Source organism: Bidens hawaiensis, unplaced genomic scaffold (genome assembly GCF_021521415.1).
Source record: "Bidens hawaiensis isolate Kalapana, Puna unplaced genomic scaffold, B.hawaiensis_p1.1 tig00062632_1, whole genome shotgun sequence".
Lineage (NCBI taxonomy): Eukaryota > Viridiplantae > Streptophyta > Magnoliopsida > Asterales > Asteraceae > Bidens > Bidens hawaiensis.
The window spans coordinates 60537-83233 of NW_027501248.1; the positions used below are offsets into that span (position 1 = coordinate 60537).

Consider the following 22697-nt stretch of genomic DNA (forward strand, 5'->3'; position numbering starts at 1 on the left):
CAAACCCGCCACCACTCCCCTCTCCCCTGATGAGTCCTTCACCTCTGATGGACCTTTATTTGAGGATGTAACTTTATACCGTTCGCTTGTGGGTGCCTTGCAATACTTAACAATCACCAGACCTGACTTGTCTTATGCTGTGAATCAGGTTAGTCAGTTCCTTCATGCTCCCACCACTATTCATTTTCAAGCTGTTAAGCGGATCTTACGGTATGTCAAAGGAACGGTCTCATTTGGTCTTCACTTTACTCGGCCTCTGCGGAACACTCTTCTTGGTTACTCTGATGCCGATTGGGCCCGTTGTCTTGAGACTCGTCGTTCCACATAAGGTTACTCTATATTTTTTTTTGGGGGGGGGAATCTTATTTCTTGGAGTGCGAAAAAGCAACCGACTGTTTCTAAATCAAGTTGTGAATCTGAGTATCGGGCCATTGCAAATACCGCTGCTGAGATTGTATGGATTACCCATTTGCTTCGTGAATTGCATGCCCTGCCACTGGACAGGCCCACACTTCTGTGCGACACTAAAAGTGCTTTATTCATGACTCAGAATCCCGTTTCTCACAAAAGTGCCAAACACATTGATCTTGATTATCATTTTGTACGGGAACTTGTTGCCTCGGGTCGCCTATACACGAAATTTGTTCCAACCAATCTTCAGGTGGCTGACATCTTCACCAAGAGTCTACCTCGTACTCGTTTTGAGCAGCTCCGCACTATGCTCCGCCTTGGTCCACCACCATGTAGATTGAGGGGGGATATTAGATCATATTATAGCATATCTTTTAATTAACTGTGTATCTGTTAATTTTGTTAACCTCCATGATTTATGGAGTATTTGTTGTATCCTTTTCCTATATAGTTTCATAATCAATAAACATATTTTTGAGGTTGATCCTATAATCACTCTTACACTCTGAAGTGAGACTTTGCCCAATGACCAATGTAATGGGGGTATTTTTGGCAAACAGTTGTATGCATCAACATTATGCTTCATGAACTCTTCCAACTTGGCTTCAAACTCTTGAACAGTTGTTGATGTAGCACAATTCCACAAGATATCGTTGAAGCCTTTTGCTTCTCCATTGAAGCTTCACATTCTCGTGGATATGTATAAAACAGAATCTACGCTCTGCAGCTAGAAATATAGTGGAAATTGCTTTTATAATACCCTAGAACAAGAACCATCACACACACAAAAACAGTTACGTGCTTAAAACTATTGTAGAATAAACACATTAAAACAGTTAAATGTTAATTTGCACCAACCATTTGTCGTATTGGCTCAGTAGGTCTTACCTGCCCTATTAGCTCTGTTAGAGAAGCACAAATCTTTTTTTTATACCCGAAACTGGTGTCACACCCCGACTTAGGGACCGGACGTGTGACCAACAGTTGTTACCTGTTTTGTAAATGTATCAGAGTTTAGCGGAAATCCTTTAAAAATATTTTTTGAAATATTAATTTATTTATAAACTTTTTATTTATAATAAAATATTATATATATATATATATATATATATATATATATATATATATATATATATATATATATTTAAACATGAGTTAATTTGTACATCTTAATGAAATGTTTTGATTTATTAGAAAACTTCATGGATAATAATATCCACATGGTTGATTTATAAATTTTGTTTAGATTTTTATAAAACTCGTTTAAATATTTCTTTCAATTTTTTATTTATTTGAAACTTTGAGCCACCTCTACCTTGCGAACATCCACTCTATGAATGGCTCCGATTCTTGATACTTTAATCACCTGAAATGTTAGAAAATACGTCAGCGATGTGCTGGTGAATACGCTGACGTTAAAATATTTTCTTTTACTTTATTACCCCTCGAGACTACGCCTGCCTAAGCCCATCGTGGCTTAGGAATAACAAAGTTAAAACAACACATTTATAATTCAAGTTTCTACTCTAGGTCAGCTCAGCAAACACCGCAGCGTTGGACTTAGTTAAGTACCCGTAAATATACACAATAATCGTACTTCCCGCGGGAAAGTGTCCTACGATCAAGGTGGTGTGATGTGCCCATCACGTACCACATATGTAAGTTTCCAGACACACGTATACCACAGCCTGAGGCTAGGTTTATACTCTCATTTATAATGGTTTTAGGAACACGTAGTCCCTTGTAAATCATTTTCATATAATCATGTTTGACTCATTTGAAAACAAGTTTAAAAGTTTGGGGGCGTATTCACTTTTTCGCTTTCGGATCGGCTTCAACACCGTCCGAGGGTCTTTCCCTTGCAATCTCGCACCTATAGTACGAGTATAGCCTTTTCTTTTGGATCAGCTTCAATACACTGTCCGAGGGTCTTTCCCGTTACTACCTCGCATCTATAGTACGAGTATAGCCTTATCTTTTGTATCAGCTTCAATACACTGTCCGAGGGTCTTTCCCTCTTCTTTGTTATCTCGCACCTATAGTACGAGTATAACTTTTTGTTAGTCGGATATTCAATCCGGCTTAAGACTTCAAGTCTCTTTTGTAAAATCTTTACCTCGATTTTAATTTTATTATGAACCTTTAGTTCAAAACATCTTTTTATTTACTTTAAACCTTTAGTTTAAAATATCATTTCTTCTCTTTTTCAAGTTAAAATTCTTTCTTTTAACTTATTTACTTTTCTTTTCTTTTTCAAGATAAACCTCTAGTTTACTTGTTGTCTTTTTCTACGTTTCTTCTTCATTAAGAAACGTATCTTTTTTCTTTTCCTATTATTTAAGAATAATAACTTAAATAATATCATAAACTATAACTCTTTTCTACTTCCATCTTTTTCTTTTTTTTATAGTATGTTTGAACCTATAGTCCTAATCATATATCTCTTATTTTCATATTCGGACCTATAGCCCGACATGTTTTTCTTTTCTAAATTCCACGTTTTCCAACAACGTATACTTATATATATACACATTATTTAGTTTATATTAATAATATAAACAATATATATATATATTCATTTTCTTATTGTTATTTAAATTATCTTTAATTAATACTTTTATCTTTATTTATTAATAAAGATTATTTTATTGTTTATTTATTCTTTCTTCTTTTATTATTATTTAAAATTTATGTAAATAATAATAGTTATATTTATATCTTTCTCTTTATATAATTCATTTACTTTATTCTCTTTTGTATATTTTCGAGGTATAGACTATACCCTTGACTAGGGTCTAAGCCTTTATTATTTTATTAATATTTTATTCGAGCATTATGCATACCTTGTTCGGCTTATTATTTTCTAAACTCACGGGCAGCACTTCGACGCTTGCACGTATATCGAGAATAATGATCAACACCTCCTTGGCACGCAAATCGAGGCACGCCGGTCTTCAAATCTCATCGGCACGCACTTCAAGTCGGGTCGTCTCGGGTCGGCACGTATTTCGAGGCAGAACGTCGGGTCGTCTCGGGTCGGCACGTACTTCGAGGCAGAACGTCGGGTCGTCTCGGGTCGGCACGTACTTCGAAACAGAATGTCGGGTATGTCGGGGTATCGTTGGTTTATTGGTACGGGTTACGAGGTAAGATGACGTTGTGTGGCACGGAAAACGAGGTGGTCGGTACACGTTTATCGAGGTATTTTTAGAGAGATGTTAGAGAGAGAAAGTGTGTGTGAAAATAGTGTGTGAAAAATGAGGTTGGAGTCCTCTATTTATAAGCTGGCCAAGAGACCCGTCGCGATACGCGATGGGCCCAGACATAGCCGTCGCGTATCACGACGTAGCTATTGTGAGTCACGGGTAGGTTTGCCACGTGGCGGACGCGGTGCCACGTGGCGAGCTTTATGTCACGTTGTGACACTTGGCAGGACACGTGTCACAACGTCATGGCTTTATGCCACGTGGTGACACGTGTCAGCTTGTGTGCCACGTGTTGACACGTGGCATGACACGTATCTTGTTGTCAGACATCTCCATCGCGATACGCGATGGCGTTGCGCCCAAGTACGTCGCGTGTCGCGATCGGCCGCGAATTCAGAATTTTTTTTTTCATTTTTGATCCTTGGACTTTTTGAACTTTGATATTTTTGACCCGATATTTTCGTGATGTTACATCCTCCCCACGTTGAAATAAATCTCGTCCTCGAGATTGCTTCTTTCTAGAATGAGTGGGGGGTATTTCTTTTTCACTACGGATTCGAGTTTCCACGTATACTCGGGGCCTCTTCGTGAGTCTCATTTTACTTTTCACAATCTTTAAAGGTTTTTTTTTTTTTACTTTCTTTGGATTCAAAATCTTTGATTTGTATGGGTTATTTTATAAATTTTTAGATTTTCATTTACTTCAACACCATCTAAAGGCATTGACGAAGATTTATCGGCTAGATAGTTTCACATATTAGATATGTGGATTTCATTGTATATCCCTTTCGTTTTCCTTGGGCAGTGCGACATTACTTATTTGTTCAAATATTTTAAATGGTCCAATAATCATGGACTAAGTTTTCTTTTCTTATCGAAGCATATGATGTCTTTTTAAGGCAAAATTTTATTTAACATCCTATCACACATATTATATTTTAATGGCTTATGATGGACATATAATTCTTTTGCCAATCTCATGCCACCTTGACTTGTTCACGGGTTTACAATACTTTATTTGTCGTTTCATGGAGTATTTCGGTTCTAGACATTTTGTTATCCCTTATCTTTAGACCAACACACGGATGTTTGGTTTTTATGTTCATATATCGTTTTGTATGGTGCGCCTTGAATTTTTTATACGAATAATTATTCAACTTCTACTTAAATCTATCATACTTGCGCAGAGCATAACCTTGAACGTTTGGATTGTTCTTTTCACTTTGCCCATGTTTTGGGGATGATAGGTCATGCTAAATTTCAATCGAGTTCCTAACATTTGCTGGAAAGTATCTCATAAGTGAGATGTAATTCAACTGTCTTGATTGGAGATTATGAATAGTGGCACACCGTATAGGGATATGATGTTGTTCACATAATTTCATGTTAAGCTATCCATTGAGTACGAATCGTTGGTTGGGAGAAAGATGGGTAAACTTTTTTAGTCTATTAACAATAATTCATCTTGCATCGTGTTGGCGTGTAGTCTTGGAGAGCTTTGTACTAAAGTTCTTGGTTATCATTACCAGTTTCTACACGGGGAGTTTGGGTTGTTTAAAGTAGTTCATAGGTTTCTTGTGCTCGGTTTCAACATGTAAATGGATTTCATTACGTACGAAGTCATAGCTTTGTTCATATTCTTCTATCACTAATTTGATCTTAAGGTATGTGGTATGTTTTGTCACTTTCAAAGTGCATCCTATACTTATGAGCTTTGTTCATTATCGTCTTGCGTATCTTTCCATTATCAGTATCCAATTTCGGTTTCCGAGTCTAAGGATTTCTTCATCTTTCTTGTCTAACAAGTCGATTGTGCCACAACCTTTCCCTTCGGAAGTTTGATTTTCGTTGATTACTTACTCTTGAGGTTTTCTTGATTTTGATTTGTTTACATCTACTTAGGGTTTTAAACATCTAAAGCTCCAACGTTCTTAGTTATTCAGGTCTTCTCATTCTTTAATTTATAGGTGATAAAAATCTTCAGACTTGATGGTTTTCTCTTCAGCATTCTTTGAATCTACTATCCTAAGTAGATACTCTAATGCTACACCATCTTGTTTTACATTCACTCTTTATGTAATTATGCAATCCCCTTTGTACATACATCTTTGTGATTTGATAAGGAATAGATAGCTTTTCTTCTATAGTCATCTTGTTTGACTTTTTATTAATACTTCCGAGTGTAATATATCTCTTTTGGTAGTTCTATATCTTTGGATGATATAGTAAGTTTATAATTTAGAATTTCGTAAGTAATTGTAAATTACTAAACACATTGGCCAATTGTGTTTAGTTATTTACCTTACCTTTAGTATTCTAAATATCTACTAATATTAACTAGATATTTCTCGGATTCCATCTATCGAATTTCTTTTGCAGAATTCTTCATCTATTCATCATGCTTTTGATCTTTCCATCGATCATCCTTTCGATTCTTTCTTAGTTTCTATCTTCTTTAAGTCTAATTTAATCAATCCTTTTCTTTACATTCACTTTTCTATTTATGATGGATGTTATTATTAAGCTTGAATAAAAAATAGCATTCTTGTGTAAAGACATGATCTATATGCTCATATTTTCTTTATATATTAGAGACTTAAATACCCATTAATCATTACAAAATCTCTCGTTTAAAGAACGAGTTTGTAAACGGGTTACAAGAGTTAACTAGACTAATAGTTATTTATAAGAGTTAACATTTCTTTGACCTACTATTGTCTTTTATTGATTGTCTTAACTTTTGTTCATGTATTCATCGTGAGTGTTTCAACGTTATTCTCTTTATTTTTGCTCTTACTTGCTTTATTTTCCGTACATTCGTTCTTGTAATGTACTTTTTCTCCACATGTGAAACACGTAGCCGCTTTCCTTCTACAGTCATTCTCTAAATGCCTTTTTCTCTTACAGAAGGAACACATGACTATGCTGATTAGCTTCTTACATTTTCCTAGATGCCTTTTTCCATAATTTTCAAAAATGGGTCTTGTGAATTTAGGCGGTCCTTTTTCTTTCTTGCTTTTCTTCACTTCTTTTATTTTATTACTCTCTTTTTCCCCCGGTTTTATTACATATTTGGCTACCATCATAGCTTCGGAGGTTGTTTGTGGTACATGAAATTCTACTACCCTTCTTGTCTCTTTTGGTAGCCCAGATATGTATTTCATCATTTTGTCAACTTCCAATTTATCTAATTGCGGAGTTACTTGAAAATATTCCAAGAATTTGGCGTTGTATTCCTTGAGATTGTTATTAATGACTTTCTGGTCCCATGGCTGGATCTGATCTTGTTTTATTTTGTTGATTGGGCAAAAATTTTGTAAAATCAGATCTTTAAATTCCTCCCAATTTAAATTGTACATTGCTTCCTTTCCTTTAACTTGAATTAACATACTCCACCATTCTAAAGCTTTATCTATTTTTGAAGAACACCAAATGGCTTGTTCGCTTGTGCAATCAATATTTCTCAAGATTGACTCTTGTTCTTTAAACCAACTCAATGTGGTTATGACATTTTCATTTCCAAGGAATTTCTTAGGCTCATAGGCTTTGTAACTCTTAAAAACATTTTCCGGTTGAAGTTTAAGTTTCTTCTTATTCCTTAATTCGTCTACTTGACTAAATTGGTTACAACTTTCTTTTGAAGAATCAGGCTCGCTTTGAGTCCTTTTTCTTGATTCTAAGTTTCTAGGGTCATTGAGCATCTTCATTATTGGAGCTACAACTTCATTAATCATCTCCCAAACCTCGTCTCTAAATTGGTTATTAATTTCTTTGTTTCTCTCACTTTTAACTTCTTTGGAAGAGTTTATATATTCTTCTTTTGACATACTACAAAATCCATAGCTAGATTTAATACCTAAGGAAATCAAAATCTATCTTGTACTGTACAAGATTTTCTATTACGAATTGGTTTTAGAAAATCCTATTGGATAACCAATTGGTTTTATTCTTTATAATTCCTTTTACTTATTCATCATAAATGCGGGTCTTCATATTTTTAACATTCCTCTTACTTCTTTGGAAATGTTTCTTTCCTTCTTTCTACAATCATTCTTAGCTATATTTAGTTATATATGAAATCAAAACATATCTTGTGCTACGCAAGATTTTCTACTATGAAATGGTTTATTGCTACCAATTGGACGAATGCATCTTCTTATTTCATATTTATAATTCATGTCCACTCATTCATCATGTATGAGGATCTTTATTTCTTTATATCTACTAATTTATTTATTTTACTTTATCATGTTTCAAGTATTTTTGTTTTCCATTTTTCAAACATTTTTCCTTTGTTTTTGCTTGGTTTCACTTTTTTTTTTACTATTTATATAGTAAATTTTTAAGCGAAATTCGTATTTTCTTCTTCCTTTTCTGTCGAAAGTTGCTATGTTTTTATAGTCGGACCATAGTCGACTATTTCCACATTATAGCTTAGATGTAAAAATGTTCATTTCCTATCCGTACTTGTTATATCTTATCCCTAACTTTTTATATATATATTTAAATTTTGTTATTTGTTAATTTAACTCAAGTATAAAAACTTATAAAATTTTGAAATAAAATATTTATTTATCATTTGATCAAAGCCTAGGTATAACTGAATACCTAATTTGCTAAGATCGATGGCTCTGATACCAACCTATCACACCCCGACTTAGGGCCTGGGCGTGTGACCAACAGTTGATACATGTTTTGTAAATGCATCAGAGTTTAGCGGAAGTCCTTTAAAAATATATTTTGAAATATTAATTTATTTATAAACTTTTTATTTATAATAAAATAAAATAATATATATATATATATATATATATATTTAAACATTAGTTAATTTGTACATCTTAATGAAATGTTTTAATTTATTAGAAAACTTCATGGATAATAAACATCCACATGGTTGATTTATAAACTTTGTTTAGATTTTTATAAAACTCGTTTAAATATTTCTTTCAATTTTTAATTTATTTGAAACTATGAGCCATCTCTACCTTGAGAACATCCACTCCATGAATGGCTCCGATTCTTGATACTTTAATCACCTGAAATGTTAGAAAATACGTCAGCGATGTGCTGGTGAATACGCTGACGCTAAAATATTTTCTTTTACATTATTACCCCTCGAGGCTACGCCTACCTCGGCCCATCGTGGCTTAGGTATAACAAAGTTAAAACAACATATTTATAAATTCAAGTCTCTACTCTAGGTCACCTCAGCAAACACCGCAGCATTCGACTTAGTTAAGTCCCCGTAGGTATACACAATGATCGTACTTCCCGCGGAAAAGCGTCCTATGATCAAGGTGGTGCGATGTGCCCATCACATACTACCACATATGTAAGGATCCATACACACGTATACCACAGCCTGAGGCTAGGTTTATACTCTCATTTATAATGGTTTTAGGAAAACGTAGTCCCTTGTAAATCATTTTCATATAATCATGTTTGACTCATGTGAAAACAAGTTTAAAAGTTTGGGGGCGTATTCACCTTTTCGCTTTGGGATCGGCTTCAACACCGTCCGAGGGTCTTTCCCTTGCAATCTCGCACCTATAGTACGAGTATAGCCTTTTCTTTTGGATCAGCTTCAATACACTGTCCGAGGGTCTTTCCCGTTACTACCTCGCATCTATAGTACGAGTATAGCCTTTTCTTTTGGATCAGTTTCAATACACTGTCCGAGGGTCTTTCCCTCTTCTTTGTTATCTCACACCTATAGTACGAGTATAACTTTTTGTTAGTCGGATATACAATCCGGTTTAAGACCTCTAGTCTGTAAAATCTTTACCTCTATTTAATTTTATTATGAACCTTTAGTTCAAAACATTTTTTCTTTATTTTAAACCTTTAGTTTAAATAATTCATTTCTCTTTATATAATTCATTTCCTTTATTCTCTTTTGTATATTTTCGAGTTATAGACTATACCCTTGACTAGGGTCTAAGCCTTTATTATTTTATTAATATTTTATTCGAGCATTATGCATACCTTGTTCGGCTTATTATTTTCTAAACTCACGGGCAGCACTTCGATGCTTGCACGTATATCGAGAATCTTGATCAACACTTCCTTGGCACGCAAATCGAGGCACGCCGGTCTTTATATCTCATCGGCACGCACTTCAGGTCGGGTCGTCTCGGGTCGGCACGTATTTCTAGGCAGAACGTCGGGTCGTCTCAGGTCGGCACGTACTTCGAGACAGAACATCGGGTATGTTGGGGTATCGTTGGTTTATTGGTACGGATTACGAGGTAAGATATCGTTGTGTGGCACGTAAAATGAGGTGGTCGGTTCATGTTTATCGAGGTATTTTTAGAGAGATGTTAGAGAGAGAAAGTGTGTGTGAAAATGGTGTGTGAAAAATAAGGTTAGAGTCCTCTATTTATAAGCTGGCCAGGAGACCGTCGCCATACGCGAAGGGCCCAGACATAGCCGTCGCGTATCGCGATGTTGCTATTGTGAGTCACGGGTAGGTTTGCCACGTGGCGGACGCGGTGCCACGTGGTGCCACGTAGCGAGCTTTATGCCACGTTGTGACACGTGGCAGGACACGTGTCACAGCGTCATGGCTTTATGCCACGTGGTGACACGTGTCAGCTGGTGTGCCATGTGTTGACACGTGGCATGACACGTGTCTGGTTGTCAGACATCGCCATCGCGATACGCGATGGCGTTGAGCCCAAGTACGTCACGTATCGCGATCGGCCGCGAATTCAGAATTTTTTTTTCATTTCTGATCCTTGGACTTTTTGAACTTTGATATTTTTAACCCGATATTTTTGTGATGTTACAACTGGGTAGGAACTGATTTTTTTAGACCGGGTATAAAATGGAATCGGTTCCTATTAGGAAACGGGTAGGAACCAGGCCCGACTTGACAGGAAATAATCAAAAACCAGTAGAACCGGGTAGGGTAGGAACCGAAACCGGGTTTTGCCCGAAAACTGGGTATAACAGGTTTTATTATTTTTGAATGGTTTTGATCGTTGAAATCGGTTCCAACAGCTATACAGCCATTTATAGACCGTTTGGGATCGATTTTTGACTATATTATACACACACATACTATAAATAGATGTGTCATGTTTAAGATTAGTTACACCACCGCTCTAACTCTCAAACGCACTTTAAACCACAAATCCACTTAAATTGGCAAGTCATGGCAAGAAATGATGACGTTGTTATGGTAAACGACACCCAAAGATGCCCGGAGGTGTGGACACACTACGACTTGTGTGTTATGACTGACACATAGGAGATGGCTCGGTGCAAGTACTATGGGAAGTTGCTCAAATCGGTGTCAAACTCCACTCTGAGCAAACATACCAATAGTATTGCCCGGAAAAAAAAAAACGTTTGGACACCATGAAAGCGAGAGAATCGTTCAGCACTGCAACCCCCGCCCCCAGTAACAAAGCTTAATGGGTGTAGAGTGTGGGTTGAAGATGGCTAACGGTATTTGTTATTTTAGTTTTTAAGTTTAATAATGTTTGTTGTTGTATAATAAAATGTTCGTCGTTACGATAATGAAATGAAGTGGTTGTTTATTTGTTTGAGTTATGACTAGGGCCGGCCTTAAGAATTCACGTGCCTCGACCGACCAAAAAAATGCCCCTTAAGCTTTAACATACTAAATAATGTAATTGACTTTTTTTTTAAAGTGACGATTAAAGTTATGGCAATAAACGTAACAATTAGCAAAATCATAGTATTAGAATGAGTTTATAACACACTAAATAGGCTAATAGTTAATTGAGGATGTGTGAAACTCTTCTAACATTCTTGATAGAAAAATAGTAAATCAACTCTTCGTAGTTTATGTTCTCTAATATTCCGTTCTCGATAGCTATTATCGTCAACCCCTAAATAAGTTTCAATAACGACAGTTTCAAAAAACTCTTTCTGTAGATGCTACTGTGACTGTTGATGTTCGAAGTTGACATTGTTGTTATCCCGCATATTCGTTTCATTTATTTAACTTTTATTGATTAATCTCAAGTAATGGGCCTTATTTCAATTTTATTGGGCCAATAAATCTATTGATAATTTGATAAAGTGGGTTTAAAAGGTATTTGGTTATTGTAAAATTAGTGAGATTATAAGAGTTTGGGTATTATATATATATATATATATATATATATATATATATATATACATTGAGAATTTTTTAAAACTTTTGTGCCCAAAAATTGTGTGCCCCGGCCGGACGCCCACTTCGCCCACCCATGGAGCAGAGCCGGCCATAGGCTCGACACCTCGTTAGGCCCGAATTTTTTTTTGTAAGTTAGATATATTTTTATGAAAAAAAAAATATGTATAATCAATGTTTCAACACAATTACATAACCACTAGCTTGGTCTAGTTGCAAAGAGGTATGACTTCTAACCAAGAGGTTGCGGTTTCTATTCTTATTTAAGACATCTTTAAGTTTATTTTTATACAAAAGCTTTTTAAACAACTCAAAATCATAACCAAGTAAGCCCATTTAAAATTAAATTGTTTAGACCCAATAAAATGTTTCTTTCACATAAGGCCTAAAAAATATTTCGCCTTTTGCCCAAAAAAAGTTTCACCTTCTCGAAGCCAGCACTGGTTATAACTTCATGAGTTTATGTTGTTTTATTTTAGATTTTAAGTGGTTATATTTTGGATTTTCTTTTTAATTTTTTTAATAGAAAGTAAGACTAATAATATAAATATAACATTCTTTTATTTAAAACTTACATTCCTTTATTTTAAAACTTGGACAATCGGTTATATTAAAGTTGATCGGATGAAGAAGACGGCTTCTTTTTGCCTGTGCTTGCCATAACTAGTGATTGGGGAAGTGAAAAAAATGGAGATGTACGTGAATGTAAAGCGATAAGTTTTTTTGGGTTTTTTCCCGTTTGTTAGTGCGCTTTTGACTTGGGTACTCAACAGACATCTATTTATACACCTGGAGGAGGTCAAAAACCGGTTCCAACGGATCTGTCTTTTCTAAGTAAAGTTAATACCTGATAGAACCGGATATTTCGGGTAGGAACAGGAACTGGGTTGGAGCCGGAACAGGGTAGAAACCGATTTTAAGAATAAAGGGTGGAACCGGGCAGGAACTTCCGATTAGGATCTGGTCCTACTTGGGTTTGGGTCATACCAGGTACGACGTGACACCGGTTCGAGGTCGGTTCCACCGGTTGGGGTACATAACTGGTTTTTTTTGCATCTCTAGGCTCTATGGATCCTACCAACCGTCTTGGCTTCGCAGGTCCTACAACACATCTTGTCTCCGTAGGTCCTACCACATGTCTTGGCTCCATAAGTCTTACCACCCTCTGTAGGTCCTACCACGTGTCTTGGCTCCATAGGTCCTACAACCTATCTTGAGTCCGTAGGTCCTACCACCCGTCTTAGCTCCTTAAATCCTACCATACATCTTGGCTATGTAGGTTCTACCACCGGTATTGGCTAAGTAGGTTCTATCATCTGTCTTGATTATGTAGGTCCTACCGCCGTATTGGCTCTATAGCTCATATGCTCCATAGGTCCTACCAACCATATTAGTTTTGTAGGCCAAACCACACGTTTGGCCTCCGTAGGACCTAGCACCCGTCTTGGCTTCTTAGGTCCCACCACACGTCTGGGCATGTAGGTCTTACTAGGTTTTGGCTCTATAGCTCCTACTAGCTGTATTGCCTTAATAAATTTTACCGCACCTTGGTTCCGCTTGTCCAACGAGTCGCTTTGCTTCTGTAGGTCCTACAAGTCATATACACTCAATAGGTCCTATAAGTCGTATAGGCTCCGCTGATCCTACAAGTCGTATTGGCTCATTAAGTCCTGCCAGCCGTATCAGCTCTGTAGGTCCTACAAGCCGTATCGGCTCCGTTGGTCCTACCTGCTGTATTGGCTCTGCAAATCCTACCATTTGTATTGGCTTCATTGTTTCTACAAGTCGTATTAGCTCCGTAGGTACTACCGGCCTTATTATATCTATAGGTCATGCCACACATCTTGCCTCGTTCGTCTTAACACATATTGGATGCTCATTATGGAGAGGGGTCTGCGATCACAATTGGGCAAGTCTAGAATATTTCAAGTGTGGTTGATTTATGTTTGCAGGGAGGTGCCATAGGGATTTAGCTGAGATTGTTGTGCCTGCCCCTCTCACGTTGTTTCTTAAAATGTGCCATAGAGCTTTAGTGGATATTGTTGTATATTCCCCCCCTCACGTCGTTGCTCAAACTGGATAACTGGATTCGATCTATAGCCCTAGGTGCGATTTGTAGAAGACTAGTCTTAAAGTGGCTATGAGGTGTGTCGGATTGGAGATTTCTAAATATCTTTGTAGCTTCCAATTTGTGGTGGGAGTCTCTGTTGGAGCTGAGGTCGTGCTCCAAAGCGCTAATAGGTACTTAAATGAGTTTCACTCGAATGAGTCTTTAGCTATACTTACTGTCGACTTTTATAATGCCTTCAACTTGGTGGATAGAACTGCCCTTCTACATAAGGTTTGAGGTTGGTGCCCGCCCATTTCCCTATGGGTGGAGTTTTTGTATGGACAATTGACTAGGTTATATATGGATGGTGACCATAATAGATCCACCACTAGGGACCTTTGGGGCGTTTTCTCTTTTTCTTTAGTTTTGCATCCACTCGTTCACGGGATCACGAATGGCTGCAAACTTCTCTTCCATGATTGGTACATGGATGACGGTACGGTTATCGAGGATACGAAGAGGTGGCTAAAGCCTTAGATATTATCAGGGTTTAAGGGCCTCATTTGGGCCTTGAATTTTGCGTCAAGAAACGTAACTATTTTGGTCGTCGTTCAATGAGGTGAAGGTTCGGGATGGATTGTTCCTTTGTGGGGATGGAACACCGTTGTTGGGTGTGAAACTCCTTAGTGGTGTTGTTAGCCATGCGGGGTTCATCAATAGGGTGGTTATGGAAAGGGCATCCCATCTTGTGGAATTGAGATGTCTCCCATGCTTGTGGGACCCTCAATGCAAACTCCTTTGACTTTGCTAATGTATGGAAATTGCAAAGTTGTTGTACGAGCTCGGAACATGCCAGCCTATGTATGTAGGGAAAGTTGTTTATGTTTTCAAAAATGGCATTTAAAGGGAGATTGATAATATCATGGTTTTTTTAGAGTGGGGGGTTGTTTTAGATTTTCAATGGAGGCTGACATTACTTCCAACTCATTTTTGGTGGTTACATTTATGTTCAGTTGAGGACCTCTATCTACATATGCTATTATGGTATCAAGGGCAAAATATGGGAAATTGCAAGACCACATTCTTCGGAGATGTGGTATCGATGAGTTTGCTATGATTATGGGTGTGCGATGGATCCCCTCCGCATGTCCCTTCTCGATTTTGATCTTACTGGTTTCTCTAATAAGGGCATCTCCCCTAAAGCCCAACATGATTTAGCAAGTTCCCTTTTTAGTGGAATTGTCCAAAGTTTGAACGTCAAGTTTGATCTATTCCCTTGGCAAGAAAAAAAGATGTCTGAATGTATTCGGGCTTAGGATTTTCTGGCGCCGGTCGGAATAGGTGGGGTAATTCCTTCCCTTAGAACCGTACTTGAGAGTTTCCTACCTCATACGGCTCGCCAGTTAACTCTTTTTGTATCCCATTATCCCATTTGAATCTACCGTATCTAACTGAATAACATTTATCGTAACACAAACTTTCTGGTCCTCCCTCTAGCACACGGGGAGCGGCCCTACGCACCGGGGGCGAAGCGTAGAGGTCACTTTAGCTTGTTGTACCGGAAAACCAGGTTCAATAGCCGGATAGAGTAAGAAAACAACTAAATAGAAATGAGTACTTGCTACGGGTGAAGGATTGAAGGACTAAGCCAACACATGTCGGCTTTGGAGTATCAGGTTATCCTTAAGTACCAACTAATGATTCCTTTGTTCCTGGCTAATGAACCTTGCCTAGTTTTCTGCAACACTTGTTTAGATTCTTTTAGCGAGTATGTGGTCATTTGTAAGGAGTTGCATGAGGCATGATTCGGTTCATGATGTGATGTTCTTTAGCGGGTAGGAATTCATGCTAAAAAGCATCTAGGTTATCCTTAAGGTATTGACATGCATTTGATTTCCTAGCCTTGCAGGCTGTGGAGTTTCTAAATAATGTTCAATGGGTTCTGCATAGTGATTTTTCGGCCCCTATGAGGCAAAACTTTGTTTTTAATGGAATCAGTTTTGCTATTTAAAAGGTGTTGAGGCGCAACTTATTGCCCGATTACCTACAACTTTTTTATAACATTTTGAAAGGTTATGAATAAATGTTAGTATTGAAAAAAAGTTGTTCCCCTTGGACAATTTTGGAAAATCGTCTTCTTTCTCTTTCCACAATAATGGGATTACTTTAGACACAACTTTTCTTAACAAAGTTTGGTACTACCCCCAACACTTGAGTAAGTCTTTCTAAGACGGAATGCCAATCGTCAATTCTGATTTTAACGCTCTAGGTCTGACTCACCAAGGAATATCATCAAGAAGGAAACTTGGGCAGACCTAATTAAAATCCTAAATCTTAACCATAACCCCACATCATTTGATCAGAAGGCCACTGCACTTTAGACCACTTCATTTGGAGTCTTTTGATCTTGGGAATTGTTTTCTGATATTCATGTATTAGTAACAAAACGCATCTCTTACTTCAACAATGGTAATATTTAGGCAAATCCCACTTATGATTTCCTTTACTTTGAGACCTCACTTTGTTTTCTTGGATTTAGAAGTAGTCAAACTATTTCTGTACAACTTTGTATCCGTAAAAAATATATATCATTTCTACTGGGTCGTTCCATAAATCATCACATATAGATTGACTCTCTAGCTTGATGCTATATAGGTTTACTTCCCATAATGTCATATAATGGTAATTAGGCTATGTGTAATGGAAGAGCTACAAAATAGGCGTCTTGCGCTATGTGGCGTCCAGTCAGCAAATGATGAGTTTTTGTTTTTGGGGTGTAATGGTGTTGTAGCCTAATATATATATATATATCACACATAAAAAATAAAATAATAATAATAATAATAATGAAACAAGGAAGCAGGCGACAACAGAACATCGCCCCCCCCCCCCCCATTTCGCCCTTTGTAGCCCCGGGGGCGGTGTTCTCGCCCCAAAACCTCCATTATTGCCCCATTTATGTTGGTTAATCATCGATCTCGTTAAAGTTTCATTAAATATTTCGTTAGTTTATTAAGGAATAGATAAACTCTGTTAGAATGTTTAGTTAGTATAGTTAGGGTACAAAGTGTAATTAGTTAATAGTTGATGTATATTATTGTAATTAGTTATAAAATAAACGAAAGGTTGCGTCGTATGTACGAACCGTCGCGACCTTTGCCGGAATAACCGTCGGTGGGTATCAATATCTTCGACCACCATCATTGTAAATCATCCGTTTCATTACAAATCAATAATACAAAGATTCATTTATTATAATTGTTGTTATTTACGTATTATTGTTCGTTTAATCAATCCCGTGGCCCTCAATTGGTATCAGAGCGAGGCTCTAAGAAAACCCCAAATTTCGGAACCCTAATCGGTAAGAACAAAAGAGGGAAACAGACCTGCAGATTAGAAGACGGAGAAGAAGCACCGATTGAAAGAAGTAATCGATTGGTGAAGTTCCGATCAAAGAAGAATCCGATTAATTAGAAATCCGGCGGTTGCGACGAGAAAGAACGACTGATATTGGCAGTAAAGTCAAAAACCAAGTCCAAAAGTGTTTTGGCATATTAATTAGAAACGTGGTCAGAAAAAAACAAGGAAAATTAATTGTTTTTCTTAAATATTAAAAATTATATTCAAGATTTTTAAAGAAATAAAAATTTGAATAAAAGGAAAAGAAAAGAAAATTGTTTTATTTGAAAAAGGTAGAAAATAAAACATCGAACCTGTGTGATTCGAATAGCAAGGCTCCGAACCTTCGTGATTCATAGAGCAAGAGTAAGACTTGTGTGGCATCGTGGCAATAAGACCTTTGTGGCATCTAAGACCTGTGTGGCAATCTAAGTCTTGTGTGGCATCTAAGACCTGTGTGGCAAACAAATCCTGTGTGGTAAAAGTAAAAACCTGTGTGATTCAGTCGAGTAAGAAGTAAGAAAATATGTCTAGCAAAGAAGATTCATCAAGTGGATCAACAAAAATTCGTGAGCAAGGGAATATATCTCTTCAATGTAAAAAATTGACTGAGTCAAACTATACGACATGGGCGTTACTGATGGAGACAATCTTAAAGGCTTATGGTATTTGGGAAGTGGTAAGCTCAGAAGAAGAAGTTGATGAAAAGAAGGCATATACGATCAAGGCAATGATCCTACAAACGTTGCCAGGAGATATTTAGATGCAAGTGGCACAACACCCGACAACAAAATAAGTGTGGGACGCGATAAAAGTTTGACACTTTGGAGCGGATCTAGTTCAGAAAGCACGTCTACAAACATTAAGGAGCGAGCTGGAGAAGTTAAAGATGAAAGAAAATGAAACCGTGAGTGATTTCTCTGGAAAATTGGGAAGCATAAGAGCCAAATTTAAAAGTTTTGGTTCCAGTCTCAATGATAAGATAATTGTAAGGAAATTGCTCAATTCAGTTCCAAAGAAATTTCTACCAATCGTGGCATCTATAGAGCAATATTTGGAAATTGACAAAATGCCATTTGAAGAAGCGATAGGAAGAATAATAACTTTTGAAGAACGCCTTAAAAGTCAAGACGAACCAGTAGAGGATAACGAAAGAAAGCTTTTGATGGCTAGTAATCATCCTAAGAATTGGCGTCATGGAAAAGGTCGTGGTAATAGAAGCCAAGACAAAGATCAAGGAAGAGAACCTTTCAAAGAAGAAAGAAGACGTGGAAATGCGAGTCGCGGATACAAAGACAAAAGTGATCTCAGTGCTATGAATGTAATGAATATGGTCACTTCGCATATGAATGCCCAAAGTGGAAAAACAAAGAAAAAGAAGATCCGGAGGCTAATCTCATACATAGTTTAACTACACTACTATGAAGACAAAGCAAGCCGTGTTAAAGATTGAGATTAAGGGGGTGATTGTTGGTTAATCATTGATCTCGTTAAAGTTTCATTAAATATTTCGTTAGTTTATTAAGGAATAGATAAACTCTGTTAGAATGTTTAGTTAGTATAGTTAGGGTACAAAGTGTAATTAGTTAATAGTTGATGTATATTTTTGTAATTAGTTATAAAATAAACGAAAGGTTGCGTCGTATGTACGAACCGTCGCGACCTTTGCCGGAATAACCGTCGGTGGGTATCAATACCTTCGACCACCATCATTGTAAATCATCCGTTTCATTACAAATCAATAATACAAAGATTCGTTTATTATAATTGTTGTTATTTACGTATTATTGTTCGTTTAATCGATCCCGTGGCACTCAATTTATTCGCCCACTACAAGTAGTCTTAGTTAGACTTGTAGTCCTATCACTTTGGTTGAGGTAAGTAAAAGACTTTCACGTGAAAATGCTTCTGAAATATAAGACTGTCAATCGAACATACATAGTTCTACTATATGCTTCAAAATCAAATTTCGTGAGTTTTTAATCACAGGAAACCAACATTGTATAATCAGTCAAAACTGCGTTACTTAAAAACAGTAGCATAAAACATATCTCTAGAACAAATATATATAGCATGTCATATACTCGTATTCAATGTCAAGTAAAAATATAATACTTTAATGATATAGAAACACTTGAGAATCTTTTAGGATAAGCTAGGGCCATCTGCAAAGTGTTTTACTAAGGACCAGAATTTATGAATTATTGATTTCCTTTTAACTGTTGGTAGGCCCTTCACCCATGTGCAAATTAAAGTAATTTGCTTTTAGGTGGCACCCCTCCTGTTTTATCCACGTCAATGTTCCTCCACTTTGGCTTTCTCTCACTGAACTCTCATTCTCTCCCTGCTTGGGCTTTCGATTTCTCTCTTGAGTGATTCCCGGTTTCTCACGTCTCTACGTTGGCTTTTGATTTCTCAATTTATTTGAAGGTAAGTAATATCATGCTTTTAAGTTTGCTTTTATCCATCAATCATACACATATAGGAGTATAATATCTTAATTTGTATATATATGCTAAAAGGTTTTAATCTCATGACCTTAGTATCTGTTGTTTATCAAGTCCTAAATTGTACCACAAACGTTATTAGTTGTACCATAATATATTTCAAAATATACCAATATCTATGTTTTCAACTTAGTGCAATATCATTTTGCAAAATTTTAAGTGGTAGATAGAGTTATTAACTATTTGTATTAAACTGCAGACACGGATCCCAGTTTGAAAAATGGACTTCGTAACACCAATTATTACTCCCATCGTACAATCTTTGCTTGTCCCTGTTAACAGACACTTGGGCTTCTTGGTTTCCTCCTCAAACTATGTTAGAAACATGCATTTAAAAGTGAGAACATTGGATTGCATAGCAGGTGATATGCGTGATGAGCAGGCACATCTATAGCAAAGGGTGTTGCGGTGCCTCATCAAGTCCCAGTTTGGTTGGCGGAAGTAGAAAAAATTAAAGAAAGGTCAGAGAGAATTCCAACCGGTGGAGTTGGATGCTTTAACTTAAAGATGAGATATAAAACGGGAAAACAATCCGACGATATTATCAAGGTTATAGACAGTCTCGTGAAGGAAAAGGCTGAGATGATATGGAAAGATGTAACAATACCTCTTGCCATGGTTACTTCTCCAAGTTCATCGATGGTTTTCGATGATAGCCAAAACCAAAACATAAAAAGAATCAAGTCCAGGGATTTGATATTCAATGATGCATTAAAATGCCTTGAATCAAACAATAAGACGGGAAAGATGGCTATTTGTGGAATGGCTGGTGTAGGAAAGACCACAATGATGGAACAACTGAAGAAGGCTGCTAATGATAATAACATGTTTGATTGGATTGTGAAAGTGGATGTTGGGAAAAATCCAAACCTAGATGATATTCAACAAGTTATTGCAGAGTACACTGGCAAGAATCTTATGTAAAAAAATAAAGATACAAGGGCTGAGCGACTTAGGAAAAGATTTGAGAAGATGTCAGAACACGGTAAAAAGAAATTTTTGGTAATATTAGATGATGTTTGGGAAGAGCTAAACGTCAACGATATTGGACTAACGAATCCTTTGCCAAATGGCTTCAAACTGTTACTCACAACAAGAGAAGAAACTGTTTGTACCCAGATGGGAGTTGAAGCCAGTGCTATTTTCAGATTGGTTGTTTTAGAAGAACCAGAAGCAAAAAAAGCTATTTTTGGAAATTGCAGGACTAGCTTTAGATGAACCAGACCTCCACCAAATAAGAGAGGATATCGTAAAGAAGTGTGGCGGTTTGCCTATTGCCATAAATACAATTGCCTCTACTCTTAGAGACAACAAGGAAAAGGATGAATGGAAAGATGCACTTTTTCGTTTACGGAACAACAAAATTCATGTCCTTACTAACATTTTTGAGTTTAGCTATCTGAACCTCAATGATGATGATGTTAAACAAATGTTTCTCCTTAGTGGCTTGTACCCCGAGGACTATAATATCGTCATAGAGGAGTTGGTATTGTATGGATGGGGATTGAATTTTCTTACGAATGTGCATACAATAGAAACAGCAAGAAGCCGAGGAATCACTTGTGTTAACAAACTCATACGTTCAAACTTGTTGATTAAAAGTGACCGCGAAGGATGTGTCAAAATGCATTATCTCGTGCGTGAATTTGTTTTAAGCAATTTTTCAAAAGTCAAGCAAGCTTCAATTGTGAACCATGATAATAATGTTTCAGAGCAGTTTATAGAAGATGAGTCGTATGAGAGAATTCTACTAAAGTGTGGAGACATGCTGGAGTTTCCTGTAAATTTTAATTACCCGAATCTTGCACTTTTGAGACTGATGGATGGGCATAAGCCACTCAAGTTTCCTGTAGATTTTTATGCTAGGATGGAGAAACTTGGGGTTGTGGCCTACACAAGTATGCATCTACCATTGCTTCCATCATACTCGACCAACCTTCAAGCACTAATTCTTCGTTCATGCACGTTGCTGGATAATGATATCTCTTTTCTTGGAGATCTTATTAACTTGGAAGTACTTAGCATTGCTTGTTGTGGCATTCACAAACTGCCATCTAAATTTGAGAAGTTGAAAAGACTAAAGTTACTTGACTTGACAGGATGTGTTGACCTTTGTATTGATGATGGTGTCTTTCAAAGCATGGACAAACTTGAAGAGCTTTATGAACTATTATGTTCACAGACACAAATTGTGAGGAACTAAATATGCTTTCAAGCAACCTTCGTGCATTAGAGGTTGAATTCTTTGAGAATAAGGCCCAACCAAAATACCTGTCATTTGAAAAACTTGAAAGGTTTGGGATATCTATGGGATGTTTTTTACCAGAGAAATGGGGTTCCGATAGAGACTTAAATTCATTCAAAAATACACTGAATCTTGTGACTAGCTACTCGGAACTTCTTGAATGCAAAATTAATGAGTTGTTTAGGAAAACAGAGGTACTTTATTTGCACGTGCGTGATATGGAGCATCTTGAAGATATTTCAACACATCCTCTTCAACATTCTTTTTGCAATTTAAAAACCCTTCATGTTTGTGGTAGTCAAGACTTGACATGCCTTTTCACAATTCCAGTGGCAAAAAGTTTGACGAAACTTGAGAGCCTCGTAATTAGTTCGTGCCCTGCTTTGAAAGAGATATGGTCTTGTGAAATTACCAATACTGAGGAAGTAGTTAGTTATATTTCAATGTTGAGAAATATGCAAGTGGAAGATTGTAGTAGTCTTGTGAATCTTTTTCCAGGAAATCTAATGCAGTTATTGAGTCGTTTAGAAAAGCTTTCAGTTCAAGCATGTGGCATTGAAGTGTTATTCAACATGGACTTGCTTAAAATTGAGCAAATTAGCAGCAACTTAAAAAGCATTCAAGTGTGGAACTGTTACAACTTCAGAGAGATGTGGAGAATACACGGTGCGGAAAATACCTACTCGGGTCTCCTCATCCATGGATTTCATGCCGTTGAATCCATATGCAT

General features: G+C 36.8%; 1 pseudogene; it reads left to right on the forward strand.

Moving 5' to 3' along the window:
* Positions 1–19942: 19942 nt before the first annotated feature.
* LOC143603760 (disease resistance protein RFL1-like) lies at positions 19943–22400 on the forward strand (annotated as a pseudogene).
* The last annotated feature ends 297 nt before the right edge of the window (positions 22401–22697 follow it).